General features: G+C 30.1%; 2 long non-coding RNA genes across 2 annotated transcripts; both read right to left on the reverse strand.

Annotated features, from left to right (window-relative positions):
- Positions 1–3,668: 3,668 nt before the first annotated feature.
- LOC140015653 (uncharacterized) lies at positions 3,669–5,543 on the reverse strand. Its single transcript, XR_011822285.1, has 2 exons — positions 5,001–5,543; positions 3,669–3,877 (listed from the first exon to the last, which is right to left on the reverse strand). It is a non-coding gene; the product is annotated as an uncharacterized lncRNA (long non-coding RNA).
- Positions 5,544–11,190: 5,647 nt separating this feature from the next.
- LOC140015610 (uncharacterized) lies at positions 11,191–15,558 on the reverse strand. Its single transcript, XR_011822251.1, has 2 exons — positions 12,523–15,558; positions 11,191–11,399 (listed from the first exon to the last, which is right to left on the reverse strand). It is a non-coding gene; the product is annotated as an uncharacterized lncRNA (long non-coding RNA).
- Positions 15,559–21,589: the final 6,031 nt, after the last annotated feature.

The following is a 21,589-nucleotide window of genomic DNA, read 5'->3' on the forward strand; positions in this document are numbered from 1 at the left end:
TAGCATTAAGAGATACTAGAATAAAAAGATATAAACCTTCTTTATTATCAATGATTCAAACAAATGTTTGTAATGGACCAATATATTTTAACTGTGCTCCAAATTTTTCAATAGACTTAACGGATCCACACATTTTGAATTCAGTCATATTAGATATTCATCTACAAGGAAATGAATTTGAAAAACATACAAAGAATTTTGCAATAATATACAGATTATATTATAGACCCTTATCATCTCATTTAAATCCCAAATTTATAATGACTCCAACCCTTAAAGAAGAAACAACTTTATTACAAGTAGATGCAGATAGACCTACAACTTATACTCCGAAAAGATTAAAATGGAATGAAATAACTATACCAAGTGAATTTGAAATCAAAAACCCACAAATAGCAAGAAATATAGAACAAACTACTGCTGAAGATATTATAGAAAAACCTGATGGAAACACTATAATAAGATTTGCTTCATTAAGAGAAAGATCCAGTTCAAGTTATTCATGGATACCAGCTAGACATTCTAACTATGAATCTACTGAGATAAATTTTCCTGTAGAAAATACTTCAACTTTCAAATATAAAACTCCTGTTCCAGAAGTTATAAATCAAAATCAATCAGATTATTTCCCGACTCATTCACAAATGAAAGGAGAAATAAATGTTATAATTAAACCATATAAAGTAAATCATAAATATTTACAAGAAGATTTTGATGATGAAGAAAATACTGAAAAAAAGAATTTGGTTTTTTCAATTAGAATCAAAATATAAAGAAAAATTAATACTAGAATGGAAAGAAGAATTAGAAAAAAGAAAATTTGATTTTCCTTTCTTTACCTGGTTATCATTTTACATTTCAAAAATAGGAATTAATGATGTTTATAATACTCCTCAAATAAATGTTCAAACTAATTTATATAAAAAATGGAAATTAAAAGATGATCAAATACTAACATCAATACACCCCCCATTACAAGAAGTAAAAATAAATATAGGACAAGGAGAAGTAATAGCCTCACCTTTTAAAAAGGGAAGGGAAGCTGAATCAAGTACAAATAATTCCATAAATTTAGAAGATATTAAAAAAGTTTACCAACAAAATAATTATACAAATCAAATTCTTCATACAATATCTCAACATATGGAAGTATTAAATACCAAAATTGATACATTAAAGAAACCAGATTTAAAATTCCCTAATGATATATCAGCACCGCATTTCCAACCAAGAAGTCTGACAAGAGAAAAAGAACAAGATTTAGTACAAAGTATTAGTAATCAGAAGATAAGTAATACAGATAATTTATTAAATAAAATATCTAATGCATTACAAAATCTAACTACAGATTCAAAACCAACAACACCCAAAATAAATACATTAGATCAAATAATAGAAGAAAATTCTACAGAAGAATTAGAAGATTTATCAGAAGAATCAAGAGATTCAGATATAGAAGAAAATATACTTTTACCAATAGAAAACCAATTTGAAGAAGAAGATAATCAAATAAATCGAATAAAAAGAAGGAATTATAATAATAAAAATTGGAAAATAGTAAGTTCAAAAAATTATTATCCTAGACCAAGTCCTCCAGATATTCAATATGAAGAAAGATCAAAATTTAGAACGACTAAATATGACGGAGATTCAATATATGAATAGAATATCGATGGTAAAGCTGAATATGAAGTATTAAATAATTTACAAGAAATGGGAATGGCTAGATTAGCTTATAAAATTAAAAATATTCAAGAAAGAAATATTGCAACTTTACTAGTTTCAGGATTTACTGGACAATTAAAGAATTGGTGGGATAATGCTTTAACATTACAAGATAAATTATCAATACTAGATCATACTCAAGAAATAGAAGATGATCAAGGAAATATTCAAATACAATCAGATGCTGCAGAATTTTTAATTGTAACAATAGTTATGTATTTTATAGGAAATCCAAAAGAGGAATTAAATTCTAATAAAACATTTTTAACAAATTTAAGATGTCCAACTTTATCAGATTTTAGATGGTATAAAGATATGTTCTTAACAAATGTATTAAGAAGACTAGATTGTAATGCTTCATTCTGGAAAGAAAGATTCATAACTGGATTACCAAGCTTATTTTCACAAAGAATAATGGATAATTTACAAAAGGAAATGGGAACAGATGTCATTTCATTCGAAAATATTACTTTTGGACAATTATTTGCTTTTGTGAAAAAAGAAGGATTAATGTTATGTTCAGAATTAAGATTACAAATAAAATATGGATCAAAACAGAAAGAAGTAGGATCATTCTGTGATGCATTTGGAATTAAAAGAATTAAATCACCATCAGCATACAAAAAGAAAGTTAAAAAATACTCTAAGAAAACAAGGTATAAAAACTCTAAAGAAAATGAACCAACTAAAAAGAGAAAATTTATTAAAAAGAAAATTGTTTGTTATAAATGTGGAAGAATAGGACATAAAGCAAATAAATGTAAACTAAAAGAAAAAATAAATGAAATTTGTGTAAACGAAGAAGAGATAAAAAATAAATTAATAAATTTATTAATAAATGAAAAAGAACAAAATATAGAAGATGATTATTTAGATGATATTTCCAGTTCAGACAGTGAAGAAGATTGTAATTGTACTCCAAAATATATCAATGTAATAACTAAAAAAGAAGATAAAGAATTTTTACTAGATATAATAGAAAAAATTGACGATCCAATAGCTAAAAAAGAATATTTGGAAAGATTAAAAAGCTTAATTATTCAAGAAGATAAAATGCCAAAGATAATAGAACCTTTTAGCATATCAAAATTAATAGATAAATATCCAAATATAAATGTAATGAAGAAAGAAACTACTAAAGATCTTCAATCAGAAATTAATAATCTTAAAATACAAGTAAAACAATTACAACAAGAAATAATAGAATTAAAATTAAAAGATTTAGAAATAGAATCAAAATTAACATTAATAAATAATAATCAACCTTCAACCTCTAATACCAAAACAGACGAAATATCAATAGCAGAAAACCCAGTAAAAGAAGACCAATATATAAATATTATAGAAAGAATGATTTTTCAAAAATGGTTTGCATTAGTAACTATTACAGTAGAAGATTTCAAAGAAACATTTGTAGCTCTTATAGATAGTGGAGCTGATACAAGTTGTATTAAGGAAGGAATAATTCCCACTAAATATTGTGAAAGAACAAAAGAAAAACTAATGGCAGCAAATGGACAAGATTTAGAAGTAAAATATAAATTTACAAAAGGTTCAATATGTAATAATGAATATTGTATTAAACATAATTTCATAATTGTAAACAATATAATTCATGATGTAATATTAGGTACACCCTTTTTAATTCAAATATATCCATTTGTAGTAAGTCATGAAGGAATTTCAGTAAATATAATGGGAAAAATTATTACCTTCAAATTTTTAACTCCAATAAGACAGAAAGAACTACAAACCTTACAAACATCTTCAATATATAAAACAATAAATACCATTACTAAAGTACAACAACAAATAAATTATATTAAAGAAGAAAAATCTTATTTAAAAATTGAAGAACAATTAAATGATATTAAAATACAAAAAAGAATATCAGAATTAGAAGAATTATTTCAAAAAGAAATTTGTGCAGATATTCCTAATGCTTTTTGGGATAGAAAACAACATATGATAGAATTACCTTATGAAAAGGACTTTGAAGAAAAGAATATTCCAACAAAAGCTAGACCAATACAGATGAATTCTGAATTACTAGAATTTTGTAAGAAGGAAATAAAAATATTAATAGAAAAAGGATTAATAACACCTTCAAAATCACCTTGGAGTTGTGCTGCATTTTATGTCATGAATCAAGCTGAAAAAGAAAGAGGAGTTCCAAGATTAGTAATAAATTATAAACCTTTAAATAAAGTATTACAATGGATTAGATATCCTATTCCTAATAAAAAAGATTTGCTCAATAGATTATTCAATGCAAAAATATTTTCCAAATTTGATATGAAATCAGGATATTGGCAAATAATAATAGACCCAAAAGATAGATACAAAACAGCATTTACAACACCTTTTGGACATTATGAATGGAAAGTTATGCCATTTGGATTAAAAAATGCACCATCAGAATTTCAAAATATAATGAATGATATTTTCAATCCTTACAGCTCATTCAGTATAGTATACATAGATGATGTATTAATATTTTCAGAATCAATAGAACAACATTTCAAACATTTAAGTATATTTTTAAAAGTAGTCAAGAAAAATGGATTAGTTGTTTCCGCCCCAAAAATGAAATTATTTCAAACTAAAGTAAGATTTTTAGGACATAATATATATCAAGGAACAATAAAACCAATTAATAGAGCTTTAGAATTTGCTACTAAATTTCCAGATGAAATAAAAGATAAAACTCAATTACAAAGATTTATAGGATGCTTAAATTATATAGCAGATTTCTTTCCTAAATTAAGACAAGAATGTTCTATATTATTTAACAGACTAAAGAAAAACCCAAAACCATGGACAGATGAACATACTCAAAAAATAAAATATTTAAAAGAAAAAATAGAGTCATTACCATGTTTATGCCTACCTCATCCTAAAGCATTCATGATAGTAGAAACTGATGCCTCAGAATTAGGATATGGTGGAATACTAAAACAAAAGATAAATAATTCTAAAGAAGAATTAGTTAGGTTTCATTCAGGAACATGGTCTGACCCTCAAAAGAATTATTCAACCATTAAAAAAGAAATTTTATCCATAGTTTTATGCATATCAAAATTTCAAGATGATTTATATAATAAGAAATTTTTGATTAGAATAGATTGTAAATCTGCAAAAGAAATTTTACAAAAAGATGTTCAAAATATAGTTTCAAAACAAATATTTGCTAGATGGCAAGCTATTTTATCTGTATTTGATTTCGAGATTGAATTTATCAAAGGAGAAAATAATTCTTTACCAGATTTTCTTACTAGAGAATTTTTACAAGGACATGGATCCAGCAATGATAGCTCGAAGAAATGCTCGTGAATATTCAAATTATTTGAGATCACAACGAGATTCTCCAAAGCTTCAGAACAAAGAAAAAGTGATTCAATCCAGAGGATATGTATATTCCATTCAGACCCAGAATGGAAGACAAGTTATTCCAGCCTACCAAATTCCTAAATACGATGAAATTTATGTTCAAAAAAGCCCTTATGCAACCATTACTCCAAAAGAAAGAGCCTTTCTTATTCAAAGACAAATTCAGAAAAACACCATTCGACTCATTACCCATCAAAGAGCAAGCAGAAGTGAAGAATTTCTTCACAACGAATTTATTCAATATTACCAAGACCAGAATAGACAATTATCTGACCAACTTAAAGATGTTGTTTATTAATTTTGCAGGAAAATGGATTCAAAAGCAGGCACTTCCAGGCCAAAGACTCCTCAGGATTATGAGATGAGTCTTACTCCTGTTTCTCAAAATAGATTTCAACTATTATCAGATTTTCCAGCATTGACTTATAGTCAAGCTGTTACTCCAATTGCTTCTCAAATTAGACCCATTCAACAATTAGCAAAATCCCCAGAAAAATCTCAAGGAAATACTTATTTCACAAAGCCATTTACTCAACATATTACTTTAACCAGATTCCAAGAAATACCCATATACTCTTCTCTTCATCAAGTTACTCAAAGGATCTTTCCTCCAAAATGCTATTGGCAACCAGATGACCCTTCAAAAAATCTAGACTATTATGAATTAATCCTTACAGATACTCAATCTGTAGAGATTTACCCCATTCTAGATAAAAAGAATCCAAACATTATTAGTCATTCCAAGTGTATTATAAAGAAAGTTTGTTCTCCTGGAGAATGGACTTCTCTTTATTCGAAAAAATCATTTTCAGTGAATTTCATTCCAGATGGATTCACATACCAAGATTACAAAATGGCATGGTATCGTGCTTTCCTTTTTAGACCATTCAATCATTCCTGGTTTTTTACATTCAAAGAAAGTTGCAACAAAGAATTTCCAATTTGGTTCAACCACTGGTGGAAATGGTTCGGACCTCAACCCGAAATTCTACCTCCGAATGTTCTCATGGGATTTCAAACGTACCTAAAAAGAGCAAAGGGGGAAGAATATACAAGACCAATTTTATTCCACATGGAATTCAAAGTGCCATGGATATTTTGCTGGAGTTTCAAAATTCATCAAGAACTGGAAAAACCTCTGCCAATGTCATTGGTCAGAGAATTCAAAATAAAATGGTGGACTGGATTCAATCAAGAATTTGGCGATCAAACTAATGTAATCAGATTCCTGACCACTGGAGACAAATTAAAGTGGACAGCTAATACCACTACTCAAAAGGAGACAAGACAGTCAACAATCATTCCAACCACTACACCAACTCCAGTCACTCCAAAAAGAGACAAAGAAAAAGTGACGGAAATGGCATCCGAAAAAACAGCCAGTAACTTTTTGATAAAGCAAATTATGCAGAATCCCAAGATGCTGAAAGAATATCTGAATTATTTACAAAAGCCAAAAGAAGAAGACAAAATAGAGGAGCCAGCAGGATCATCCGAATCTACTTTTGATCCTTTTGATGATCCCATCGGTGGACAAAATCCAAACGACTTTTGAAAAAGAATGTCGGCCACAACAAATGAAAGCAAAATTGAAATTCAAAAAAAAGATGAAATGCAGAACAGAGCCTCTATAAATAGATTGAAGATTCAGAAGATAGGCATCGGCGAAGAAATATCAGAAGTTGTAATAGACTTGTCTTAGTTTTCCTACCACTCCCACTCACTCTTAGTTCTCCTACTATTCCCACTCACTCTAAATAACCATTGTACTCAAAAGTCTTTGTAGAAGTGGATTTCATCATTATAATAAAGTTTGGCAAGTTTCCATTGTTGAATTCAAGCTTCCGATTGTGCACTCTCAAAAGTCAAGTAAGTTTCATTTATTACACTCTAAGCCCCTACAATTTTTGCTTTTAGTTAACGTATATGAATAATTGCAAAGTCCTGGGTGTAGCTACCGAGCACTATGCCTGGAACATCCTTCTTCGGACTTACCAACGGACTAACAAGGCCTTAAGTCTTACCAACGTTTTCAGTAAAAATTTAATTAAAATAAATGAACATAAATGCATTTCTTAGACAATTAAAAATAGGATCAAATTCAAAACGAGATAATGTAGTACAAAGTCATGAATATCATATGCCTATAAATAATTCAGATTGGACTATTCCAGAAGAAAAAATAGAACATATTTATAGAATAGGCCCTTTAGATTTCAAAACTGCTTTATCAGTTAAAACTCATGAAGAAACCATATCTCTTCAAGAAGAATATCAATCTATTCAACTATTAAATCATAGCACAATTCAAAAATATTTAAGAAAAGAATATCGATATATTCATATAGGTTTAATACAGATTGCTGTAAAACCTTTATTCCATCTAGGAGTTGATGCTCCAATATATTTAGCATTAAGAGATACTAGAATAAAAAGATATAAACCTTCTTTATTATCAATGATTCAAACAAATGTTTGTAATGGACCAATATATTTTAACTGTGCTCCAAATTTTTCAATAGACTTAACGGATCCACACATTTTGAATTCAGTCATATTAGATATTCATCTACAAGGAAATGAATTTGAAAAACATACAAAGAATTTTGCAATAATATACAGATTATATTATAGACCCTTATCATCTCATTTAAATCCCAAATTTATAATGACTCCAACCCTTAAAGAAGAAACAACTTTATTACAAGTAGATGCAGATAGACCTACAACTTATACTCCGAAAAGATTAAAATGGAATGAAATAACTATACCAAGTGAATTTGAAATCAAAAACCCACAAATAGCAAGAAATATAGAACAAACTACTGCTGAAGATATTATAGAAAAACCTGATGGAAACACTTTAATAAGATTTGCTTCATTAAGAGAAAGACCCAATTCAAGTTATTCATGGATACCAGCTAGACATTCTAACTATGAATCTACTGAGATAAATTTTCCTGTAGAAAATACTTCAACTTTCAAATATAAAACTCCTGTTCCAGAAGTTATAAATCAAAATCAATCAGATTATTCCCCGACTCATTCACAAATGAAAGGAGAAATAAATGTTATAATTAAACCATATAAAGTAAATCATAAATATTTACAAGAAGATTTTGATGATGAAGAAAATACTGAAAAAAGAATTTGGTTTTTTCAATTAGAATCAAAATATAAAGAAAAATTAATACTAGAATGGAAAGAAGAATTAGAAAAAAGAAAATTTGATTTTCCTTTCTTTACCTGGTTATCATTTTACATTTCAAAAATAGGAATTAATGATGTTTATAATACTCCTCAAATAAATGTTCAAACTAATTTATATAAAAAATGGAAATTAAAAGATGATCAAATACTAACATCAATACACCCCCCATTACAAGAAGTAAAAATAAATATAGGACAAGGAGAAATAATAGCCTCACCTTTTAAAAAGGGAAGGGAAGCTGAATCAAGTACAAATAATTCCATAAATTTAGAAGATATTAAAAAAGTTTACCAACAAAATAATTATACAAATCAAATTCTTCATACAATATCTCAACATATGGAAGTATTAAATACCAAAATTGATACATTAAAGAAACCAGATTTAAAATTCCCTAATGATATATCAGCACCGCATTTCCAACCAAGAAGTCTGACAAGAGAAAAAGAACAAGATTTAGTACAAAGTATTAGTAATCAGAAGATAAGTAATACAGATAATTTATTAAATAAAATATCTAATGCATTACAAAATCTAACTACAGATTCAAAACCAACAACACCCAAAATAAATACATTAGATCAAATAATAGAAGAAAATTCTACAGAAGAATTAGAAGATTTATCAGAAGAATCAAGAGATTCAGATATAGAAGAAAATATACTTTTACCAATAGAAAACCAATTTGAAGAAGAAGATAATCAAATAAATCGAATAAAAAGAAGGAATTATAATAATAAAAATTGGAAAATAGTAAGTTCAAAAAATTATTATCCTAGACCAAGTCCTCCAGATATTCAATATGAAGAAAGATCAAAATTTAGAACGACTAAATATGACGGAGATTCAATATATGAATGGAATATCGATGGTAAAGCTGAATATGAAGTATTAAATAATTTACAAGAAATGGGAATGGCTAGATTAGCTTATAAAATTAAAAATATTCAAGAAAGAAATATTGCAACTTTACTAGTTTCAGGATTTACTGGACAATTAAAAAATTGGTGGGATAATGCTTTAACATTACAAGATAAATTATCAATACTAGATCATACTCAAGAAATAGAAGATGATCAAGGAAATATTCAAATACAATCAGATGCTGCAGAATTTTTAATTGTAACAATAGTTATGTATTTTATAGGAAATCCAAAAGAGGAATTAAATTCTAATAAAACATTTTTAACAAATTTAAGATGTCCAACTTTATCAGATTTTAGATGGTATAAAGATATGTTCTTAACAAATGTATTAAGAAGATCAGATTGTAATGCTTCATTCTGGAAAGAAAGATTCATAACTGGATTACCAAGCTTATTTTCACAAAGAATAATGGATAATTTACAAAAGGAAATAGGAACAGATGTCATTTCATTCGAAAATATTACTTTTGGACAATTATTTGCTTTTGTGAAAAAAGAAGGATTAATGTTATGTTCAGAATTAAGATTACAAATAAAATATGGATCAAAACAGAAAGAAGTAGGATCATTCTGTGATGCATTTGGAATTAAAAGAATTAAATCACCATCAGCATACAAAAAGAAAGTTAAAAAATACTCTAAGAAAACAAGGTATAAAAACTCTAAAGAAAATGAACCAACTAAAAAGAGAAAATTTATTAAAAAGAAAATTGTTTGTTATAAATGTGGAAGAATAGGACATAAAGCAAATAAATGTAAACTAAAAGAAAAAATAAATGAAATTTGTGTAAACGAAGAAGAGATAAAAAATAAATTAATAAATTTATTAATAAATGAAAAAGAACAAAATATAGAAGATGATTATTTAGATGATATTTCCAGTTCAGACAGTGAAGAAGATTGTAATTGTACTCCAAAATATATCAATGTAATAACTAAAAAAGAAGATAAAGAATTTTTACTAGATATAATAGAAAAAATTGACGATCCAATAGCTAAAAAAGAATATTTGGAAAGATTAAAAAGCTTAATTATTCAAGAAGATAAAATGCCAAAGATAATAGAACCTTTTAGCATATCGAAATTAATAGATAAATATCCAAATATAAATGTAATGAAGAAAGAAACTACTAAAGATCTTCAATCAGAAATTAATAATCTTAAAATACAAGTAAAACAATTACAACAAGAAATAATAGAATTAAAATTAAAAGATTTAGAAATAGAATCAACATTAACATTAATAAATAATAATCAACCTTCAACCTCTAATATCAAAACAGACGAAATATCAATAGCAGAAAACCCAGTAAAAGAAGACCAATATATAAATATTATAGAAAGAATGATTTTTCAAAAATGGTTTGCAATAGTAACTATTACAGTAGAAGATTTCAAAGAAACATTTGTAGCTCTTATAGATAGTGGAGCTGATACAAGTTGTATTAAAGAAGGAATAATTCCCACTAAATATTGTGAAAGAACAAAAGAAAAACTAATGGCAGCAAATGGACAAGATTTAGAAGTAAAATATAAATTTACAAAAGGTTCAATATGTAATAATGAATATTGTATTAAACATAATTTCATAATTGTAAACAATATAAATCATGATGTAATATTAGGTACACCCTTTTTAATTCAAATATATCCATTTGTAGTAAGTCATGAAGGAATTTCAGTAAATATAATGGGAAAAATTATTACCTTCAAATTTTTAACTCCAATAAGACAGAAAGAACTACAAACCTTACAAACATCTTCAATATATAAAACAATAAATACCATTACTAAAGTACAACAACAAATAAATTATATTAAAGAAGAAAAATCTTATTTAAAAATTGAAGAACAATTAAATGATATTAAAATACAAAAAAGAATATCAGAATTAGAAGAATTATTTCAAAAAGAAATTTGTGCAGATATTCCTAATGCTTTTTGGGATAGAAAACAACATATGATAGAATTACCTTATGAAAAGGACTTTGAAGAAAAGAATATTCCAACAAAAGCTAGACCAATACAGATGAATTCTGAATTACTAGAATTTTGTAAGAAGGAAATAAAAATATTAATAGAAAAAGGATTAATAACACCTTCAAAATCACCTTGGAGTTGTGCTGCATTTTATGTCATGAATCAAGCTGAAAAAGAAAGAGGAGTTCCAAGATTAGTAATAAATTATAAACCTTTAAATAAAGTATTACAATGGATTAGATATCCTATTCCTAATAAAAAAGATTTGCTCAATAGATTATTCAATGCAAAAATATTTTCCAAATTTGATATGAAATCAGGATATTGGCAAATAATAATAGACCCAAAAGATAGATACAAAACAGCATTTACAACACCTTTTGGACATTATGAATGGAAAGTTATGCCATTTGGATTAAAAAATGCACCATCAGAATTTCAAAATATAATGAATGATATTTTCAATCCTTACAGCTCATTCAGTATAGTATACATAGATGATGTATTAATATTTTCAGAATCAATAGAACAACATTTCAAACATTTAAGTATATTTTTAAAAGTAGTCAAGAAAAATGGATTAGTTGTTTCCGCCCCAAAAATGAAATTATTTCAAACTAAAGTAAGATTTTTAGGACATAATATATATCAAGGAACAATAAAACCAATTAATAGAGCTTTAGAATTTGCTACTAAATTTCCAGATGAAATAAAAGATAAAACTCAATTACAAAGATTTATAGGATGCTTAAATTATATAGCAGATTTCTTTCCTAAATTAAGACAAGAATGTTCTATATTATTTAACAGACTAAAGAAAAACCCAAAACCATGGACAGATGAACATACTCAAAAAATAAAATATTTAAAAGAAAAAATAGAGTCATTACCATGTTTATGCCTACCTCATCCTAAAGCATTCATGATAGTAGAAACTGATGCCTCAGAATTAGGATATGGTGGAATACTAAAACAAAAGATAAATAATTCTAAAGAAGAATTAGTTAGGTTTCATTCAGGAACATGGTCTGACCCTCAAAAGAATTATTCAACCATTAAAAAAGAAATTTTATCCATAGTTTTATGCATATCAAAATTTCAAGATGATTTATATAATAAGAAATTTTTGATTAGAATAGATTGTAAATCTGCAAAAGAAATTTTACAAAAAGATGTTCAAAATATAGTTTCAAAACAAATATTTGCTAGATGGCAAGCTATTTTATCTGTATTTGATTTCGAGATTGAATTTATCAAAGGAGAAAATAATTCTTTACCAGATTTTCTTACTAGAGAATTTTTACAAGGACATGGATCCAGCAATGATAGCTCGAAGAAATGCTCGTGAATATTCAAATTATTTGAGATCACAACGAGATTCTCCAAAGCTTCAGAACAAAGAAAAAGTGATTCAATCCAGAGGATATGTATATTCCATTCAGACCCAGAATGGAAGACAAGTTATTCCAGCCTACCAAATTCCTAAATACGATGAAATTTATGTTCAAAAAAGCCCTTATGCAACCATTACTCCAAAAGAAAGAGCCTTTCTTATTCAAAGACAAATTCAGAAAAACACCATTCGACTCATTACCCATCAAAGAGCAAGCAGAAGTGAAGAATTTCTTCACAACGAATTTATTCAATATTACCAAGACCAGAATAGACAATTATCTGACCAACTTAAAGATGTTGTTTATTAATTTTGCAGGAAAATGGATTCAAAAGCAGGCACTTCCAGGCCAAAGACTCCTCAGGATTATGAGATAAGTCTTACTCCTGTTTCTCAAAATAGATTTCAACTATTATCAGATTTTCCAGCATTGACTTATAGTCAAGCTGCTACTCCAATTGCTTCTCAAATTAGACCCATTCAACAATTAGCAAAATTCCCAGAAAAATCTCAAGGAAATACTTATTTCACAAAGCCATTTACTCAACATATTACTTTAACCAGATTCCAAGAAATACCCATATACTCTTCTCTTCATCAAGTTACTCAAAGGATCTTTCCTCCAAAATGCTATTGGCAACCAGATGACCCTTCAAAAAATCTAGACTATTATGAATTAATCCTTACAGATACTCAATCTGTAGAGATTTACCCCATTCCAGATAAAAAGAATCCAAACATTATTAGTGTTGATCTTGATCCGTATCTTTTGATGTTTACAAAACAAATGGATGATACTAATGTTTCTTCAAGATATATTTTCAGTTATGAAGTTATTTGATTCCATGATCAAGTACAATTGAAAGATGACAAAGTATGCTGAATCTGTCGGACGCTCAAGATGTCAGGATCGGACGTCCGATAATCATTGCACAACTTCGGACGCATGCTTCGGATGTCCGATAGGATCCTTCGAAGTCGACGAAACTATCGGACCTATCGGACGCTGAATATGTCTCTACCGGACGTCCGATAGAAACAAGATAATTTCTCAAATCTGTTTGTTTGCTGTCGGACGCATAAAGAGCTTGCACCGGATGTCCGAAAGAATTGAAGAAAATCTCTGAAACTCACTGCCTGCTGTCGGACGCATAAAACAGGGCTATCGGACGTCCGACACTACCAACGGCTAGTTGACTGTTCGGCTACTTTCTATCCGTTGGAAGCATTAATGAGGCACTTTTTTGGTCCTATATAAATAGTGGTTGGTCAGACACTTCAAACAACTTTGGCACACTGAAGATACAAAAGATCTAGAGAGATTTTAGTGAGAAAATACTCCAAAAAGAATATTTGTAGTCTTAGTGGTGTGAGATTCATTGTAAGCTTTTCATTTGTGAGTGAATCTTTCATGAGTGTAGCTCTGTGAGGGTTGTCCCGAGGGATAGTAAAACGTCCTGACTTGACCGAGTGCTACTTGGGGCAAGGAGGAGGTGAACCTTCCTTTGTACACAAGAGTGATTGTAATTCATCAACTTGAAGTAGCTTGTTTCAATTAATCTACAATCTCAAGAGGAGTTGGGTAGTTAATTGGTTTGTAATCCTTTCCTTTTTATTTACTTATTGTTTCGTTTATGATCTTTGCATTGGTTGTTTTGGGCCTTACAATTGGTATCAGAGCTTGGTCTCCTAGAGATTAAGCTCAATCGGCTTTGGAGTAAAGATGACAACCAATAATGCTATGTTTTTTGAAGGACATTCTGTTATTAGACCACCTGTGTTTAATGGGTCAAATTATATGAGTTGGAAAGAAAGAATGATTATCTTTTTGCAATCTATTGATATCGAATTGTGGTTTATTATTAGTAAATGTCCATATGATGCCTCTCTTATAGATGAAAATACTCATGCATCTAGACCGAAAACAAAAAGTGAACTGACTGCTGTGGATAGAGTTCATCTCACCTTAAATGCAAAAGCCATGAATGTGTTATATTGTGCATTAGACTCAAATGAATCTATTAGAGTCAAGGGTTGCAAGTCAGCTAAAGAAATTTGGGACAAACTGAAAGAAATTCATGAAGGTAGTGAGAATGTTAGAGAACAAAAGAAGTCCATTCTAGTTACAAAGTATGAATCTTTCAAGATGGAACCTCATGAAAATGTTGATCAAATGTATTGTAGATTCAATGATCTCATTAAAGATTTAGAGGTGCTGGAAAAAGAATATTCTCTTGGTGAGAAAAATAGAAAAATCCTGAATGCCTTGTCCAATGATTGGGAAAATAAAGTGACTGCTATTGAGGAGGCTAGAGATTTGAATACTATGCCTATTGAATCTCTTATTAATTCTCTTACCTCTTATGAGCTGAAACTTAAGACTAAGGTGCAAGAGGAAGAGGATGCAAAAGTGCGAAAGAATATTGCTCTAAAAGCCTCACAAGATGAAGATGATTCTGCCTCCCTAGATGAAGAAGATGTGGAAGGTGACGACAATGATATCGCTCTCATCACAAAAAGTTTCAAACGAATACTCAACAAGAGGAGATTCAGAAATGGTGGACCTAGCAATTCATTCCCAAATCAGTTCAACAACTCGAGAAACAACGGGAAGTTAGAGTTCAACAAAAAGCAAACTGATCAGTGCTTTGAATGCGGCCAACCTGGACACTATGCAAGTGACTGTCCAGTGATGAAGAAGAAAGAAGGAAGAAAACCAAGAATAAACAAATTTCAATTCACATGGAATGAATGCAATTCCGATGGTGAAATTGAAGAGGAAGATCAATCTGCTCAATTGGCTTTCATGGCCATTGGAGATGATGAGGTAACATCTTCTAACTCTCAATTTGAAAGTGATGATGAAAATGATGATGATCTTGAATCTTTCATTATAAAATTGCATGATAGTTTGAAAGAATCTTATGTTAGAAACAAGGAGTTAAAACAGAAAATTAGTTTTTTGCTTCGAGATAATGCAAATCTTTTTCAACAAAACAAAAAGTTGAAAGCTGAAAATGATTACTTCAAAAAAAGTGAGACTGCTTTACACTTGGATCTTGATAGAAAAACAAGTTTTTGTGAAATGTTCAAAAGGGAACAAGATGATTTGAAAAGAAGAATGGATGATTTAAATGAGTTGCTTCAACATAAAAAACAGGACTGTTTTCAAAGTAATAAATCAAAACCTCATTTTAAGATAAATTCTGCTGCAAATGAGTTTGCTATCCATAGGAGAAGACAAGTAAGATTTATTAAACCTGTTCATATAAATAATTCCCTGATTATGTGTAATTTCTGTTGTCAAAAAGGTCACATGAAAAGTGATTGTTATGTGAGAAAGAATATAAAAAAAGGCATGAAATGCATGTGGATAGTTAGACATGATGCTAATTTTAACAAGTAGGAGGTTTTGTCTATTCATTGCAGTGATTCTTGTTCAGAATATTTTTTTCTTTTGATACTTTGATCTGAGTTTTCGCTGATATCTTTGAATACTACTGAATCTGTATGATGTCAAAAAGAGAGATAAAAGAATAATGCTGATCTCATGATGATTTGCTGTGATTGCTGTCATTTCTCTATTTTTTCTTGGAATATTGAATTCTCTGTTATTGTTGCTGGATTATAGTAGTTGATTTTTACTCTTATGATGACAAAAAGGGGGAGAAATGGATGCAATGTATAAGGGGGAGTTATTCTGAGATTATGAGTTTGGCTCTTAAAAGTTTTGGTTGCAATGATTGAGGGGGAGCTTATACTTATTTTTGTTTCTTTCCATCCATTGTTTTGTTATCATCAAAAAGGGGGAGATTGTTGATCTTGATCCGTATCTTTTGATGTTTACAAAACAAATGGATGATACTAATGTTTCTTCAAGATATATTTTCAGTTATGAAGTTATTTGATTCCATGATCAAGTACAATTGAAAAATGACAAAGTATGCTGAATCTGTCGGACGCTCAAGATGTCAGGATCGGACGTCCGATAATCATTGCACAACTTCGGACGCATGCTTCGGACGTCCGATAGAATCCTTCGAAGTCGACGAAACTATCGGACCTATCGGACGCTGAATATGTCTCTACCGGACGTCCGATAGAAACAAGATAATTTCTCAAATCTGTTTGTTTGCTGTCGGACGCATAAAGAGCTTGCACCGGACGTCCGAAAGAATTGAAGAAAATCTCTGAAACTCACTGCCTGCTGTCGGACGCATAAAACAGGGCTATCGGACGTCCGACACTACCAACGGCTAGTTGACTGTTCGGCTACTTTCTATCCGTTGGAAGCATTAATGAGGCACTTTCTTGGTCCTATATAAATAGTGGTTGGTCAGACACTTCAAACAACTTTGGCACACTGAAGATACAAAAGATCTAGAGAGATTTTAGTGAGAAAATACTCCAAAAAGAATATTTGTAGTCTTAGTGGTGTGAGATTCATTGTAAGCTTTTCATTTGTGAGTGAATCTTTCATGAGTGTAGCTCTGTGAGGGTTGTCCCGAGGGATAGTAAAACGTCCTGGCTTGACCGAGTGCTGCTTGGGGCAAGGAGGAGGTGAACCTTCCTTTGTACACAAGAGTGATTGTAATTCATCAACTTGAAGTAGCTTGTTTCAATTAATCTACAATCTCAAGAGGAGTTGGGTAGTTAATTGGTTTGCAATCCTTTCCTTTTTATTTACTTATTGTTTCGTTTATGATTTTTGCATTGGTTGTTTTGGGCCTTACAATTAGTCATTCCAAGTGTATTATAAAGAAAGTTTGTTCTCCTGGAGAATGGACTTCTCTTTATTCGAAAAAATCATTTTCAGTGAATTTCATTCCAGATGGATTCACATACCAAGATTACAAAATGGCATGGTATCGTGCTTTCCTTTTTAGACCATTCAATCATTCCTGGTTTTTTACATTCAAAGAAAGTTGCAACAAAGAATTTCCAATTTGGTTCAACCACTGGTGGAAATGGTTCGGACCTCAACCCGAAATTCTACCTCCGAATGTTCTCATGGGATTTCAAACGTACCTAAAAAGAGCAAAGGGGGAAGAATATACAAGACCAATTTTATTCCACATGGAATTCAAAGTGCCATGGATATTTTGCTGGAGTTTCAAAATTCATCAAGAACTGGAAAAACCTCTGCCAATGTCATTGGTCAGAGAATTCAAAATAAAATGGTGGACTGGATTCAATCAAGAATTTGGCGATCAAACTAATGTAATCAGATTCCTGACCACTGGAGACAAATTAAAGTGGACAGCTAATACCACTACTCAAAAGGAGACAAGACAGTCAACAATCATTCCAACCACTACACCAACTCCAGTCACTCCAAAAAGAGACAAAGAAAAAGTGACGGAAATGACATCCGAAGAAACAGCCAGTAACTTTTTGATAAAGCAAATTATGCAGAATCCCAAGATACTGAAAGAATATCTGAATTATTTACAAAAGCCAAAAGAAGAAGACAAAATAGAGGAGCCAGCAGGATCATCCGAATCTACTTTTGATCCTTTTGATGATCCCATCGGTGGACAAAATCCAAACGACTTTTGAAAAAGAATGTCGGCCACAACAAATGAAAGCAAAATTGAAATTCAAAAAAAGATGAAATGCAGAACAGAGCCTCTATAAATAGATTGAAGATTCAGAAGATAGGCATCGGCGAAGAAATATCAGAAGTTGTAATAGACTTGTCTTAATTTTCCTACCACTCCCACTCACTCTTAGTTCTCCTACTATTCCCACTCACTCTAAATAACCATTGTACTCAAAAGTCTTTGTAGAAGTGGATTTCATCATTACAATAAAGTTTGGCAAGTTTCCATTGTTGAATTCAAGCTTCCGATTGTGCACTCTCAAAAGTCAAGTAAGTTTCATTTATTACACTCTAAGCCCCTACAATTTTTGCTTTTAGTTAACGTATATGAATAATTGCAAAGTCCTGGGTAGAAGTGGAAAATGTGTGGATCCGTTAAGTCTATTGAAAAATTTGGAGCACAGTTAAAATATATTGGTCCATTACAAATATTTGTTTGAATCATTGATAATAAAGAAGGTTTATATCTTTTTATTCTAGTATCTCTTAATGCTAAATATATTGGAGCATCAACTCCTAGATGGAATAAAGGTTTTACAGCAATCTGTATTAAACCTATATGAATATATCGATATTCTTTTCTTAAATATTTTTGAATTGTGCTATGATTTAATAGTTGAATAGATTGATATTCTTCTTGAAGAGATATGGTTTCTTCATGAGTTTTAACTGATAAAGCAGTTTTGAAATCTAAAGGGCCTATTCTATAAATATGTTCTATTTTTTCTTCTGGAATAGTCCAATCTGAATTATTTATAGGCATATGATATTCATGACTTTGTACTACATTATCTCGTTTTGAATTTGATCCTATCTCGTTTCCAATAATTAAATTTTTTAATTGTCCAGTAAATCCTGAAACTAGTAAAGTTGCAATATTTCTTTCTTGAATATTTTTAATTTTATAAGCTAATCTAGCCATTCCCATTTCTTGTAAATTATTTAATACTTCATATTCAACTTTACCATCGATATTCAATTCATATATTGAATTCAGTCATATTAGATATTCATCTACAAGGAAATGAATTTGAAAAACATACAAAGAATTTTGCAATAATATACAGATTATATTATAGACCCTTATCATCTCATTTAAATCCCAAATTTATAATGACTCCAACCCTTAAAGAAGAAACAACTTTATTACAAGTAGATGCAGATAGACCTACAACTTATACTCCGAAAAGATTAAAATGGAATGAAATAACTATACCAAGTGAATTTGAAATCAAAAACCCACAAATAGCAAGAAATATAGAACAAACTACTGCTGAAGATATTATAGAAAAACCTGATGGAAACACTTTAATAAGATTTGCTTCATTAAGAGAAAGACCCAGTTCAAGTTATTCATGGATACCAGCTAGACATTCTAACTATGAATCTACTGAGATAAATTTTCCTGTAGAAAATACTTCAACTTTCAAATATAAAACTCCTGTTCCAGAAGTTATAAATCAAAATCAATCAGATTATTCCCCGACTCATTCACAAATGAAAGGAGAAATAAATGTTATAATTAAACCATATAAAGTAAATCATAAATATTTACAAGAAGATTTTGATGATGAAGAAAATACTGAAAAAAGAATTTGGTTTTTTCAATTAGAATCAAAATATAAAGAAAAATTAATACTAGAATGGAAAGAAGAATTAGAAAAAAGAAAATTTGATTTTCCTTTCTTTACCTGGTTATCATTTTACATTTCAAAAATAGGAATTAATGATGTTTATAATACTCCTCAAATAAATGTTCAAACTAATTTATATAAAAAATGGAAATTAAAAGATGATCAAATACTAACATCAATACACCCCCCATTACAAGAAGTAAAAATAAATATAGGACAAGGAGAAATAATAGCTGTGGCGACCCCACTTCCCCCTGAGGCGAACCAAAGGGTTGGCGGGCCGTCTGCCCAACTCTCGCCAGGACTCACGCGAGCAATCTGACTAGAAACTTTTCGAAGAATAAACTAATCTATTATAAAACAATTTTTCCCCGAATAGCATCATACCTAAAACCACATTAACTTCAGAGATAGCAATGATAAAATAACTAGTCGAGGCCCTTAAACGCCCTACGTGCTACATACCAAGTACAAAATCATAACAACCCAGATAGATAACATGCATAAATCCATAATACAACTTACAAGCCAAGTAATCGAATTAGGGTTTACACATTTTCCAGCTTCAAGTGGCAATCCAAAAAGGAAAATACATTATTCCAATAACACGCTACAGCCCACAGAACAAGTTATAGAATTCAAGTACAGCCCAAAAGAAAACATAATTAAGCCTCCAGCTTTCAGTTTCCAAAACCTGTTAAGGAAAACAATAAACGTGGGATGAGTTAAAGCTCAGTGGTGCCCCAAAACATGCAATTACATAAATCAAACAACGGATAACAATTTAAACAAAATTTAATCAATTAGGAAAGCGAATAACAGCACAAGGTAGGATACAGGGCTCTCAGGAGCCATTTTCCACGCTTGATCAGATACCATCGTAGTTGACCCTCCGTCAACTTTCACTACTTATAGTCCATGTAGATCCACTTATTTTAATCCTAACCCGTCACCGTTCATACCTCTGCTTCGGGCCCGAACTTCGTCTACCGACGCAGTATACTCGAGATATACCCGTATAAAATTAGTCGAGGGATTCACCCAATGACGTGATTGCAATCAGATACATGCGTCGAGGAATTCACCAAACAACGTGATTGCAATCAGATACGTGCGTCGAAGGATTCACCCAATGACTTATTGTAGTTAGATACATGCGTCGAGGGATTCACCCAACGACGTAACTACATTTAGATTCATGGTAGTTAGATTCATGCGTCGAGGGATTCACCCAACGACGTAACTACATTTTGAATCAAGGATTTAGGAGAAAATATTTTGCACAAGTCACCACTCGAACGGCTAGTGTGATAAAGTACACACAGCTCACTTCGATGGATCAGAAACCAATTTTTTTTTTTTCAACTTATCACATAACAAATCAAGAAAGCACTTTAAACGAGTAGGCATAGAACAGGCAGGGACACTCACCCAGAGTGGAGTTCAGATATCAAGTTGGGGATCGAAATCCGTGTCCTCGAAAAACCCTAAAAACCAAAATTTGAAACTATAAGTTTCTACTCAATTTTTAAGCTTATAGACATTAAGATATATTGAATATATTACTAGTTCACTTTCCCTTAGAAAAAAAATCAAGGGTTCCTTAGATTAAAACTCGATAAAAGTAGAAGAGATATTTCTTATAGTTTTCCTTGAAGTACTTTTCTAAAATAAATTAACTAGTATTATTTTATTGAAATAAGTCGATAAACCTCTGAATATCAAAGC

Source organism: Coffea arabica, chromosome 10c, assembly GCF_036785885.1.
Source record: "Coffea arabica cultivar ET-39 chromosome 10c, Coffea Arabica ET-39 HiFi, whole genome shotgun sequence".
NCBI lineage: Eukaryota > Viridiplantae > Streptophyta > Magnoliopsida > Gentianales > Rubiaceae > Coffea > Coffea arabica.